General features: G+C 50.1%; 1 protein-coding gene across 4 annotated transcripts in view; it reads right to left on the bottom strand.

The window, feature by feature from the left end:
- The window catches only part of LOC118223252 (receptor tyrosine-protein kinase erbB-4-like), a 366,133-nt gene that overhangs the window by 16,754 nt on the left and 336,308 nt on the right, over positions 1–13,071 (bottom strand). The gene's annotated exons all lie outside the window — the stretch shown is intronic.

Here is a 13,071-nt window from a genome sequence, read left to right on the forward strand (position 1 = left end):
CGCGCGGGGTCCTTAAACTCCGATCAAAAGAGCAGCCGAGCCGCCGGGGCGGCTGCGTCACTGGGGGCTGTTCCGCATGAGAGAACCCAGCCCGCGGTTTTTGATCAATACAAGCGGAGAACAGAGGGAGACAGACGAAGGCTTTGTGATCCTTCAGAACGCGCTTGTCTCGGCCGATGTCGAGGCGGGTCCTGCGAGTGATCTATTTTCACACACGAGGAGAGGAGAGGAGAGGAGAGGAGGGGAGAGGAGAGGAGAGGAGAGGAGAGGAGAGGTGCGGAGAGGAGAGGAGAGGAGAGGAGAGGTGCGGAGAGGAGAGGAGAGCAGAGGAGAGGAGAGGAGAGGAGAGCAGAGGAGGGGTGCGGAGAGGAGAGAATTATTGCTCTCGTCGAAACGCTTAGAAGACGCCACCCACCCCCCCCCCCCCCCCCCCCCCGCCCCGTGTAATTCAGGTGCATATATCTGGCATGCAGACAAAAGCTGAGTCGACCGCATTTGCGCTCGAATGCGTCTTTATTTATCTTTTTAGTCCAGAACCATTTCGCCCGCCTGCAGACGAATGTGAGGGTAAATCGATAAGCGGGCGAAGTCTGGCGGCGCGCGGATCGCGGGCTCGTCGTCCGTCATCCCGCCGTGCGAGCTCAGAAAGCCGTTATTCACCGCACCCACGCGCATCGCGGGAAGAGCGGGGGCGCCGTTTCGGTACGGCTGAACCGCGAGGGTCGCGGCTAGCCCCGGCACGGTAGCGCCGTCGCCGATCAGTACCGCCAAACGGCGGCGGCTATCCCGCAGGGCGGCGGCCATTTTGGAAGATCCTGAGGTGGAGAGTTAAGGGGGGGAAAAAAAATTTCCGGTTTTGAACTTTTGAACTTTCTCATGCCATCAATACGTTTGAACAACAGGATTGGTGTCAAAATCATTTCAATTCCGCCAAATTAAAAATGAATTAAATTTAAATTGATGCCCTGAAAAATGTCAATAATTTTCAATTCATTAATTTAATTTCAATTCATTTTGTGAACTGAGGGAACTGAAATGGAACCAACCCTAACTCTGGAGCAATAATGCGTTGACACCCAGCTGCAGTTCCCAAGCAAAGTGTGAAATATTTGAAAAGAAAAGGTAATTCTGGGAAATCTGTTTTTTTGTTATCATTGTTAGGGAGCAGTCTCCTGCAGGATACAGCATTTTCTGACTGGGGATGCTGCAGGAGGCTTTTTGCGTTCCTACCTCTGTCATTCTCCATCCCAGCCCCCTCTCTGTCCCTCTCTCCCAGTTTCTCTCTACCCCCTCTCTCTGTTCCTGTTCTTTCTACTCAGTTTTTACCTTTTTCTGTTTCTCTCCCTTCTCCCTTCCTTTCTCCTCTGTTTCCCTTCTCCACTCTATCTCTCCCTCTCTATTTCCCTCTATTTCCCTCTCTGTCCCTCTCTCTGTCCCATTCCTCCACTTGATCTTCTTCTCTGTTTCCCTCTCTTCCACTCTCTCTCCCTCCCACTGTCCCCCTCTTCCACTCCACCTCTCCCTCTCTATGCCTTTCTCCTACTTTATCTTTCTCTGTCTGTCCATCTCTCCCCATTTCCCTTCACCACTCCCATCGTCCCTCTCTTCCACTCTAGTATTCCCTCCCTCTCTCCTTCTCTCCGCTTCCTGTTTCCCTCTCCCTGTCTCTCTTCTCCCTCCTCTCTCTCCCTCCCTCCTCCCCTCCCTCTCTCCCTCTCTTCTCCCCTCCCTCTCTCCCTCCTCCCTCCTCCTCTCTCCCTCTCTTGGTCAAGCACATACTAAATAGCCCTCTCACACTCCCTCTCGGTGGCCCCCTGCCAATACAATTACAGCGGAACAGGAGCGGCCGCCCAGCACGCACTGCTCCAAGTGTATTTAAAATAGATTACTTCTGCCGCCCGGGCAGCCGATCGATAGAGATGTTGATTACGATAAGCCTCGAGATCCCCGCCCCGCACAATATTTATCCTCCGCGCCGGCTAAAAAATAATTAAAAATCAATGGCACGTATAAGCCATTAACGGTCGCGGTCCCGCGGTGATAAAGAAACGACGGCCGGCGGGAAGAAGCGGGGCGCGCGATTGGCTCGAGCGTGCGGACCTCAGCCTGGACCTGAACAACAAGCGGTGGGGGTGGTGGTGGCGGGGGTTTGTGGCGGGGGGGCTGGGGGGTTTGGAGGGGGGGGGAGGGGGGGTAGGCAAACCCGCGGCGACAGCGTTGCCGGGACATTTGGGCGATGTTTGCGGAAGCATGATCCTGCGATTGAATTAACCGCTCGTCGCTGGTGATCACGCCCCTGATCGCGGCGCGTCACGTGACTGTCGTCGCCGCTGTGCTGGGACCCGATGTTTCGCTCCTCCCGTTCGTGTGCTGTATGCCACTGGGTGACAAAATCGGCGAGGCGCCGGTCGCCACTGTGGGAATTATGGGATGTCTCTGCTGATCGTGCCGCGCGTGTGAGAAGAAAGCTATTCACACTGATGTGCTTCGATACTTACATGGTACACAGACCCAGGACAAAAGGGAGATGCTAGAGAGTATGTGTGCGGTGTGCGTGTATGGGTGTGTGTGTGTATGTGTGTTTGTGTGCCTGCGTGTGTGTGCATGTGTGTGTGTGCGTGAGTGTGTGTATTAGCTTGCGGATGTTATTCCTAATTGCGATTACTGAGTGTGCTACATATGCTTTTAGTGTAATCAGATTATTAATTAATCAGAGTGTGTGTATGCTTGTGTGTGCGTGTGCGTGTGCGTGTGGTGTGTGTACATGTGTGCGCTTGGGTGTGCATTAGCTTGAGGCTGTTATTCCTAATTGTGATTACTCAGTGCGGTGCATATACTTTCAGCGCAATCAGATTATTTATTTTCCACTATCACTGCACTGCAACATTTAGCAAACTTCCATGTACACCACGGTAAACATTCATAAATAGTGTATGATATGCTAAATTTAGGCCATCCCTCCTCAGTAAACTGCCCCATCTCTGAACTGCTACGACTGCATTGCTGTATTTCTGCATGTTGTAAGCAGATGCAGAACCATAGGCTCCATCGGTAATGCGGTTAGACAGGGACTGTTAAATAGGGACTGAACCAACAACATTCTGTGTTCATGGAGGCTGACCACAAGGCCACAGAACCCACGTTCAGTCTTTTAACGGGACACAGCAAGGTGTGCGCTCCTCAAGTCGCACCTGTAACCATCTCTGGCTCCAGAAGAACCGAGAACCCTCCAAAATTTCAATTTTCCAGACGGTATTAATAATAATGAAATAAAACCACGGCCGTTTTGAATTATTCAAAGGGGCTAACGATGTGACACGGGGACCTGCCTCATGGCCGTGTGTGGGGGGGGACTGGGGGGGGGCGTCCCAATCAGCATTCAAATCACCGATTCGGTGTAATCTCCGCCTGGCCAGTGCGGTGCAGTCATCCCGAGTAGGCTGCCTCCCCTCTGAAATATGCATGATCATCAGGAGCGACGGGCGAAATGCTGATTGCCGTTCTCTCGCCCCCCACTGGTGACCCATGCGGCTCCGGTCTTAGGGTGGTCCGCCTGGGGTCCCCCCCCACCCCCGCCCCCCCCCCCCCCCCCCCGCTCGCTAAAGCAAACACCCTTCTGCTCAATTGTGCCGAGGCGCTCTGCTTACCGTAGAACTGACGACGCCAAGCGAGGAAACGCGGCCGCCACAACGGTCCCCGTGCATGCCGCACGCAGGCTGCTCGTGGAGAAGCATCAGGAAAGCGCGAGTGTGGGTGTATAAAACCAGCGAATGGAAACGGGACGAAGGGGGTGGGGGGGGGGGTGGGGTTGTGTTTTGGAGGGCGTGTGGGTGTCGAAGGCCGGCTCCCGCGTTCGTATGCGCATCCTGAGCGAGCTTGTCTGGGTTTGGACCCATACGGTCAGGGAGTTTATGCTGGATTAATACTTTCATTCCCCCCCCCCCCCCCCCACTCCCCAGCCTGTCCTATTATGGCCTGCCAGGCGTGTGCAATAATAAGGGTCAAAGTGGACCCCCCATCTCTGAACTGCCCCCCATCCTTGTTGGTCTGGCTTGGAGGAGGCGGAGTCCCACTGTGACCCATTAGAGCAATTTTCCCCCGAACACGCAGAGAGACCTGACAAAAAGGTACCAGGATGAAATAAAATTTCCTTCCTTAAAGAGAAGACAAGGGGCTAATTAAAAACCCGAACAGCAACATCTGAAATTTAAATAAATAAACAAATAAATAACTGAATAACCAAGCAAACTAACAGAAGCTTGTTTGTCAGCTTCGTGTAAGAGCAGGCTGCAGTGGACTGTGGGCTAAGGTGCTGGAAAGAGACCGGGGGGTGGAGGGTGGGTGGGGGCGGGGGGCGGGGGCGGGGAGTTTGGGCAGACAACAATAAACATTTACAAAATCAGTCAGTCGACACCTAATGCCCACGTTGAATAATTGAGTAAAGGAGCCAGGCTGCTGTGGCACGCACAGAGATCGCAGTAATGTAGTGTAAATAAGATGCGCTCACGCTAAAACACTTATGAAACGCATTCGATGTTATCCGAAGCAGAGTCGATTACTTTTGCATAAGATACTTCATAAGTATGAACATGGCTGACTGCTTCATTGTTTTTCTCCCCTGCATTGCTTCATGCATTCTGAGCACTTGCTCACTGGTGATAAAGTTTTTCTCCGTGTTGAGGATAAAACCAAAAGCTTCAGTCGTCTTTAATGAGAGACGCTTTCATGGAAGATAAGGAAAGGTAATTTGTTAGTGGGAGGAAAAAGTACGGCTAATTATAATTTTCCCTCAATTTGTCATAATATTAAAAACAACATGAAAATACAGACAGCTGCCACATGGCAAGTCATTTACTACTAATATAAACCTTCACTGTTTGTCTCTAGCAGAGCTGAACTATGCAGTCAAAATGTGGTAACAATGCACCATTTTTGGGTCATGACACCATGTTGAATATTTACATGACTCGCAGAAATAAAACAAAAAAACTATCGAATATTCAGAAAATGGATGCAATCTCAACATTGTTAACAATCAAATGAGACAATCCGATTTCGTATAAGATTTCCGTTGTCTTTTCCTACAAAATCGAAATGGTAATTTCCCAAAAAATACAAGAAGGGACAACAAGAGGAAGCATAATTTGGATGACATGGAATATGGACAGAGCTTTTCTCACAAAGCCAACGGCTTCCTAAAACTGCCTACGCAACTCTGGCCAAACTGAAGAGCTGACAAGGTCACATGACTGTCAATACCGGGGCAACAGCGGAGCGAAAAGGTGAAAGGTCAAACAGTGCATCTGGTGGGAGGGGAGTCTGTCTTTCCGAGACGGGGTCCACGTTGCCCTTGAACTCCATATGAAGTGACCTCTGACCCCTGCGCCCATCCTTACTGACGAATCCAGTGAAAGGTCAAATCTAATTCTCAAACTCACGACAGCTTTCTGGTTGTAGAATCGGACAGCTCTGAAATCAGACCGCATGTCCATCAGTCTTTTTTTGAGTGGCGGTGTTCACTGGCGAATGCACAATTTGACAAATGTCCATTGCCATTTTGGTATTTCACAAACACAAAACATTTGTTTTTTTTAAATCTTACATGCAATCAATTTACACAGCTGGATATTTTTATTTTATTTTTTCACTGAAGCTATTCAGGTTAAGTACCTTGCTCAAGGGTACAATGACAGCACCAGCTGGGAACTGAACCGACAGCACACGCGACCAGCCCAGATGATAGATAATAATAATGACCCAATGCTCACAAGGAGGCAGTGAATGGTAATATGGTGAACACTCCGGAGTCACCGCTCCATGCCCCCCCCCACCCCCCCCCACCCAAGCCCTTTGCAGTGAGTCTGCTGGGGCCACAGTGCTGATAAGTCAATGGAGAGGTGTGAAGAGACGTGCCTTTCTTCAGATCCCGTGAGAGAGGTCCATTTTTTATTTTTTGTGAACAAAATGTTACTGTCATAAAGATAAATCAAGACTGGGAATATGATACTGCACATACAGCAGCACACATACAGGCAGTTGGGTTTCACTCAGCAGGACGTAAGGAACATGGGGGGGGGGGGGGGGGGGGGGGGGGAGAACCGTGACTCAAGGCCAAATGGTTTGAAAGTTATGGGCAAAAATCTAAGGTTAATTTGGCCCATGGATGGCGCTAGAGGGGTGGATGAATCGACCCCAAATTTGGTGACTGGATACCTTGGCCTGTCCTTTAGCAATGTGCCAAATGCCATAAAAATCCACCAAGCGGTTCTATAGCCTGCCATGGACTTGCATGGCACCACACGTCAACATAACCCACATGCATACGAAACCTTAAATTAATTATCACAACCATCTGACAGTTACAGTAATTGTGGCCCGTGACGTAATTGTGTTCCAAGTAGCTCACGGCCATCTTGAAGAGGATCTCTCAAATAGAGAGGTCCTCTGTGAAACTGCGATGATGCACATGATCGGGACCACTGTGAAAATAAGTGTACTAGTAATGTAACACGTTCACGTGTCATTCTCTGGGATCAAACGTACATGTATGGTGCTGTTTATTCCAATAATCAATCCAACCGTCAAATCACTCAATCAATCAATGGTTCTAATGTGGATGCTCTGATCTCTATCGCACGTGGTTTAGCTGATGCAGTGAGGTCAGTATCCGGGATGGCCCGTCGGGACGGCATTAAGATCAAAGACTCAAAACAGAATTTTGTCCATCACGATGCTGCGATGGGGGACAGGGTTTGCCCCGCCTCTGCCTAGTGCCTACAACTCTACATCCCTGACTCGCCCCATTGATGCACACACAAAAAAAATAAAGCTGGCTTTGCCGACACAGTCAAGGACATTGGCTGAGGTCAGGTGAGGAGGCACAGCATGTGGTGGAGGGGTTGCTGGAACATAACCATGTTGGCTGGACTCTCTCTCTATCAGCAGGCTGTGCGCAGTGGCTCTTAGCATGTTACTGGCTGCAGGTTTATGAAGGAAGAGCTAAGCTCTTAGCATGTTACAGGCTGGGGCTTTACACAGGAAGAGCTAAGCTCTTAGCATGTTACTGGCTGGGGCTTTACACAGGAAGAGCTAAGCTCTTAGCATGTTACAGGCTGGGGCTTTATACAGGAAGAGCTAAGCTCTTAGCATGTTACAGGCTGGGGCTTTATACAGGAAGAGCTAAGCTCTTAGCATGTTACAGGCTGGGGCTTTATACAGGAAGAGCTAAGCTCTTAGCATGTTACAGGCTGGGGCTTTACACAGGAAGAGCTAAGCTCTTAGCATGTTACTGGCTGGGGCTTTATACAGGAAGAGCTAAGCTCTTAGCATGTTACTGGCTGCAGGTTTATGAAGGAAGAGCTAAGCTCTTAGCATGTTACAGGCTGGGGATTTACACAGGAAGAGCTAAGCTCTTAGCATGTTACTGGCTGGGGCTTTACACAGGAAGAGCTAAGCTCTTAGTATGTTACTGGCTGGGGCTTTATACAGGAAGAGCTAAGCTCTTAGCATGTTACTGGCTGGGGCTTTATACAGGAAGAGCTAAGCTCTTAGCATGTTACAGGCTGGGGCTTTATACAGGAAGAGCTAAGCTCTTAGCATGTTACTGGCTGCAGGTTTATGAAGGAAGAGCTAAGCTCTTAGCATGTTACAGGCTGGGGCTTTATACAGGAAGAGCTAAGCTCTTAGCATGTTACAGGCTGGGGCTTTACACAGGAAGAGCTAAGCTCTTAGCATGTTACTGGCTGCAGGTTTATGAAGGAAGAGCTAAGCTCTTAGCATGTTACAGGCTGGGGATTTACACAGGAAGAGCTAAGCTCTTAGCATGTTACAGGCTGGGGCTTTATACAGGAAGAGCTAAGCTCTTAGCATGTTACTGGCTGGGGCTTTATACAGGAAGAGCTAAGCTCTTAGCATGTTACTGGCTGCAGGTTTATGAAGGAAGAGCTAAGCTCTTAGCATGTTACAGGCTGGGGATTTACACAGGAAGAGCTAAGCTCTTAGCATGTTACTGGCTGGGGCTTTACACAGGAAGAGCTAAGCTCTTAGTATGTTACTGGCTGGGGCTTTATACAGGAAGAGCTAAGCTCTTAGCATGTTACTGGCTGGGGCTTTATACAGGAAGAGCTAAGCTCTTAGCATGTTACAGGCTGGGGCTTTATACAGGAAGAGCTAAGCTCTTAGCATGTTACTGGCTGCAGGTTTATGAAGGAAGAGCTAAGCTCTTAGCATGTTACTGGCTGGGGCTTTATACAGGAAGAGCTAAGCTCTTAGCATGTTACCGACTGGAGCTTTATGAAGGTTCGGATGAGAATTATTAGGTTACTTTTTAGAGCACAACATTTTCTGTTAATTTACAGCATCTATGGCGCATCAAATGCATCACCTCTCTGGTGCATGTATGTTTCATCATACCAGCCATAATCTTAGCATCGGAACGACACAGCTAAGTTCCTTGCGAGATATTATTGACTGATATGAAAATGGCCCCAATGTTATTGTGCATGACTATCTTCCACTGAATTAGAAAAGGGCAGCTTTTTCAAGGCCATGTGGGCAGAACACAGCTGCTTTAACCCCAGGAAGTGGAAGGTGGCAGAGGAAGGGAGGAGGCGGGCCATTCAGCACGGGTGGGGGCGAGCTGGTTGGATGCCAGCCTGTCCGTCACACCCCGGTGACCACTCAGCAGGGCCTGCAGTGACAGGATGTCGATACCACGTGCAACAGTGAAAGGCCAGCACAGAGACCGCATTTAATACACTGTATAAATGCAGACCTACATCTCCGCATTTATTTACTAACTGAATAATGCATGTACAGACACCCGCAACCTGTGACAAGTTAAGCTGTTTATTATGTGATTGTTGTGGGGGTAGAGATGCTGGTGAGCACCAGCAAGCACTAAATACTGAAATAAGGGGGAAGGTATCATAAGCTTGAACGCCTAACTTTAAGATAGCATCATCATCATCATCGTTATTATAATGGCTCACTTTTTCTCCTGACTAGAGATTTTTTCTGATCATTTTAATTACCGGCGGCCCCTTTGTGCTGGCTTCACACCTGCAAAGGCTGGGAAACAAGGTCAGCTTCCTGCCAGGGATCCAGATTGAGAGGGGGGGGGGGACCCCCCCAGGGGGTCAGGTTCGACACACCGTCCCAGATCAAGACCCCGTTCGGCAAAAACACGCAGCCACGCGTGACCTTGTCCTGGAGGGTCCACGCGGCCTTGGCCCGAGCCAGCGAGGACCAGATGGAGCCGGTAATGTGCTTAGTATGAGGCAGCCATGATGTGTGCCACTTTACACCAGGTAAGCGCTTGAGTCCCACCGACCCAAGGGGGGGGGGGGGGTCACCTCATTATCAACACCGTGGGGGGCGTGAGGGGGCGAGAGGGACAGAGGACAGACCCCACACTCCTTCTCTTCACAACAAAAAAAGGTCATCCCGTGTCCTTCCAAAGCCCTTCCTCTCCTTCCTTCTCCCATAACAGCATGATGACACATAACATCACTGCTTTCGGTCGTTCGAATGCTCAGACTGCTCATTTGTTAAGCTAGTGCGCTTCTCGCTCTCATCTGTCAGAATACTAGGCCAGTTTCCAGCTTCTGCAAAAAAGCGAAAACAATGTCTAAATTTTCAAGAAGCAAGGGAATATTGAAATGCATAGACCCTGAGAACTGACATCCTCCAGAGAGTCCGGAGGAAGAAATTATAAGGGAATATAATATTATTTTGAATTATGAGGGGGAAAATATTTCAGACTACTGATCAGTATATGCCAATCATAACATTAAATCCTTATCTTCATGACATAAAGTTATTTTTCTCATCATCATGTTATAGTATTCTGGGTTGTCACCCCCCACCCCTTATAAATAACACCCTTGTTAATAAGGGTAAAAAATAAAAGATGCTCAACAGCGAAGAACCCTATGATTCAGAGCCATGGGACACACAGGAATGTTCTTAAGGCAAAGTTTAGGAAGTTAGCAAGGTAAAAACAAATGTGCATAATAGTAGAAAAAGATAATTGAACCCAAGGGTTTACAGTAAACAGTGAAAGCAAACTATTGCTGATGGGGAAAAGGTTGAGGAAATCAGCTCTAGTGGGAATGTTTAAGCGAAGGAATTCTTCATTAGCTGTAACTACCTTTAAACAGCACTGGAACACGGGCCAGAGGTTCCTGTAGTAGTCTGTATTCACGGTCACTTGTCTCCCCACTACTGTCTCTGTGTCTGTGTTCCCTGAGCTGCTTCACTCCCCTGTACTTGTGTGAATTCACTATTCGGGTGGTTCCGGGTTTTCGTGGTTTCCCCCCTTCTTTCCAGTCTCGCTTTACTTTCTTCCTGCTGATTTCTATTTTTACTAATTTCTACTAATCCCTACTAACTTATAGATTGTAAAGTACTAACCTCGCTAATATACTAACATGTGAATATTACTAATGAACTAACACACACTAGTTTTGGGTTTTTGATAGTTTAGATCACTATACTAATACATTAACCAGTCTCCCCTTTTCCATGCTGCGCTGTAGCTCCGCCCCTTTTCTTTCTAGCCTGCTCTAACGCTGAGTTCTGCAATTGCCTGCACCTGTCTCTTGCTCTAACTGCACCTCTCTCTCTCTGCACGTGTTTTACCTGCTAAACCCAGGCCGTCTGTTATCATTGTTGTCTATGTGATTCCAGTCCGCGTTTTGTCAGTCCCTTGTCATTTAATTAGTTATCCTAATGTTCTTCACCTGGATGTTGTTTGTTACTCCGCCCTCACTCACGTAACCCCTCCTTGATTGTTACCTTCCCCAGTGTATAAATGTCAGTCTTTTCCACCAAGTCCCTGTCAGAACGTTGATCATATTCATTGTGCCGATTATTTGTAAGCCTTTGTTTATTGAGATTCTTGCGACACCCCTTTGCCCGACTTCGAGTTTGCCTGCCCCTTTTGGTTTTGTTTGATCTGGTTCGACCTTCGCTTTTCTTTGACTTCTCTTTTGCCTGCCCCTTTGTACCTTCGCTATTTCTGATCTCCTGGTTTTTGACTTTTTGCCTGTCTTTTACTTTTCTTTTGGAAACTCGATTCTGTACCGCACTCTCTCTGATCACCTGGCTACGAACTTCGCACTGATTAAAGACAACGTTTTCTTGGATTTCCCTGGTCTGCGTGTGGGTCCTTACTCTGAACGTAACAGTACGTTCTGACCAGGATGGACCCAGCGGACCCTGCCCAGGTACAATTTGTACTTGGGCAGCAGGGAGCCATGTTGGGACGCCACCAGTCCCACTTGGAGTCGGTCTCTCACCAGCTGCAGACTCTAACCTCCTGCGTGGCAGAGCTGACATCTGCACTCCGGGCCTCCTCGCCTGGCTTCGCTCCCCAGCAACCTGCGGCTCCCGCTACGCCTGACATCCCACCTGCACGTGCTCGTGAACCCCACCTTCCTCCTCCGGAGAAGTACGACGGAGAACCTGGTGGCTGCCGCCCATTCCTTACCCAGTGCCGGCTGATCTTCCAGCTACAGCCAGCTACCTTCCCCACTGAGCAGGCCCGAGTTGCCTACATAATCACGCAGCTCACCGGGCGAGCTAGGAAGTGGGGAACGGCTGCCTGGGAGGAGGGGCTTCCCTGCGTGCAGACCTCCACGCTGCTCGCAGAAGAGATGAAACGGGTCTTTGACCGCTCCAAGCACGGCCATGATGCGGCGCAAGAACTCCTGCACATGCGCCAAGGTGGAATGACGGTGTCGGACTTCGCCATCGATTTTCGTACTCTGGCTACCGCCAGTGGCTGGGAGAAGAAGGCTCAATACGACACCTTCCTCAATGGCCTGTCTGAGCGCGTGAAGGACGAGCTGCTGACCCGGGACCTACCCGAGGACTTCAACGATCTCATTGCCCTGGCTATCCGCGTGGATTCACGCATCCAGGAGCGCCAACGGGCTCGCAGTCAAGGTGTCTACAACCGAGCAGTCACTGAGAGGTCCAGGACCACTGCTGCATCCCCTACCAACCCCAAACCTCCTCCAGTCATGATGCCGGACCCGGAACCCATGCAAGTCAACCGTGCTCGCCTGACCCAGGAGGAGAGGGATAGAAGGATGCACACCAGGTCCTGCCTCTACTGTGGGAAACCAGGTCACTATGTCGCAGCCTGCCCGTTAAAAGACAACGCCCGCTAGTGTATCGAGGAGCACTAGTGGGCATGATTCCGACTGAATCCTCCTCAAAACACCGGACTTGCCTGCCTGTCACCATTGAGTGGGGGGGACGAACCAAAGGGACCACCGCTCTCATCGACTCCGGGGCCGAGGAGAACTTCCTGGACGCTGGGGCCGCCGAGAGATGGGGAATCCCCTTGGAGAAGGTATCATGCCCCCTAGTGGCCAACTCGCTCAATGGTCAGAAGTTGGCGAACATCACTCACACCAGCGTTCCACTCAAGGTTCGGCTCTCCGGTAACCATCAAGAAGAGCTTCGGCTCCACATCATTGAATCTCCCCACTCACCCATCATTCTCGGGCACCCCTGGCTTGAGAAGCACAACCCCACCTTGGAATGGAACTCGCACAAGATTTTGGGCTGGAGCCCATTCTGTTTAGCATCTTGTCTGCGAGAGGCCCATTCTTCTGTTCCCGAGTCACCTCATCCCGAGAAGCCGACGGATCTGTCGGCGGTTCCTCCCGAGTACCTGGACCTTAAAGAGGTCTTCAGCAAATCCCGAGCCACCTCTCTGCCTCCTCACCGCCCCTACGACTGCGCCATTGACCTGAAGCCCGGCACCACTCCCACCAGAGGTCGATTGTTCTCCCTGTCTCGGCCGGAGACGGAAGCAATGAACAAATACCTCCAGGAGTCCGTGACTGCCGGCATCATCCGTCCTTCATCCTCACCAGCGGGGGCCGGATTCTTCTTCGTGGGGAAGAAGGATGGCTCACTCCGGCCGTGCGTCGACTACCGTGCCCTCAATGACATTACGGTCAAGAACCGTTACCCACTTCCCCTCATGGCTTCCGCCTTCGAACTCCTGCAAGGAGCCACGATATTCACCAAGCTGGACCTGCGCAACGCCTATCA

Source organism: Anguilla anguilla, chromosome 3, assembly GCF_013347855.1.
Source record: "Anguilla anguilla isolate fAngAng1 chromosome 3, fAngAng1.pri, whole genome shotgun sequence".
NCBI classification, from domain to species: domain Eukaryota; kingdom Metazoa; phylum Chordata; class Actinopteri; order Anguilliformes; family Anguillidae; genus Anguilla; species Anguilla anguilla.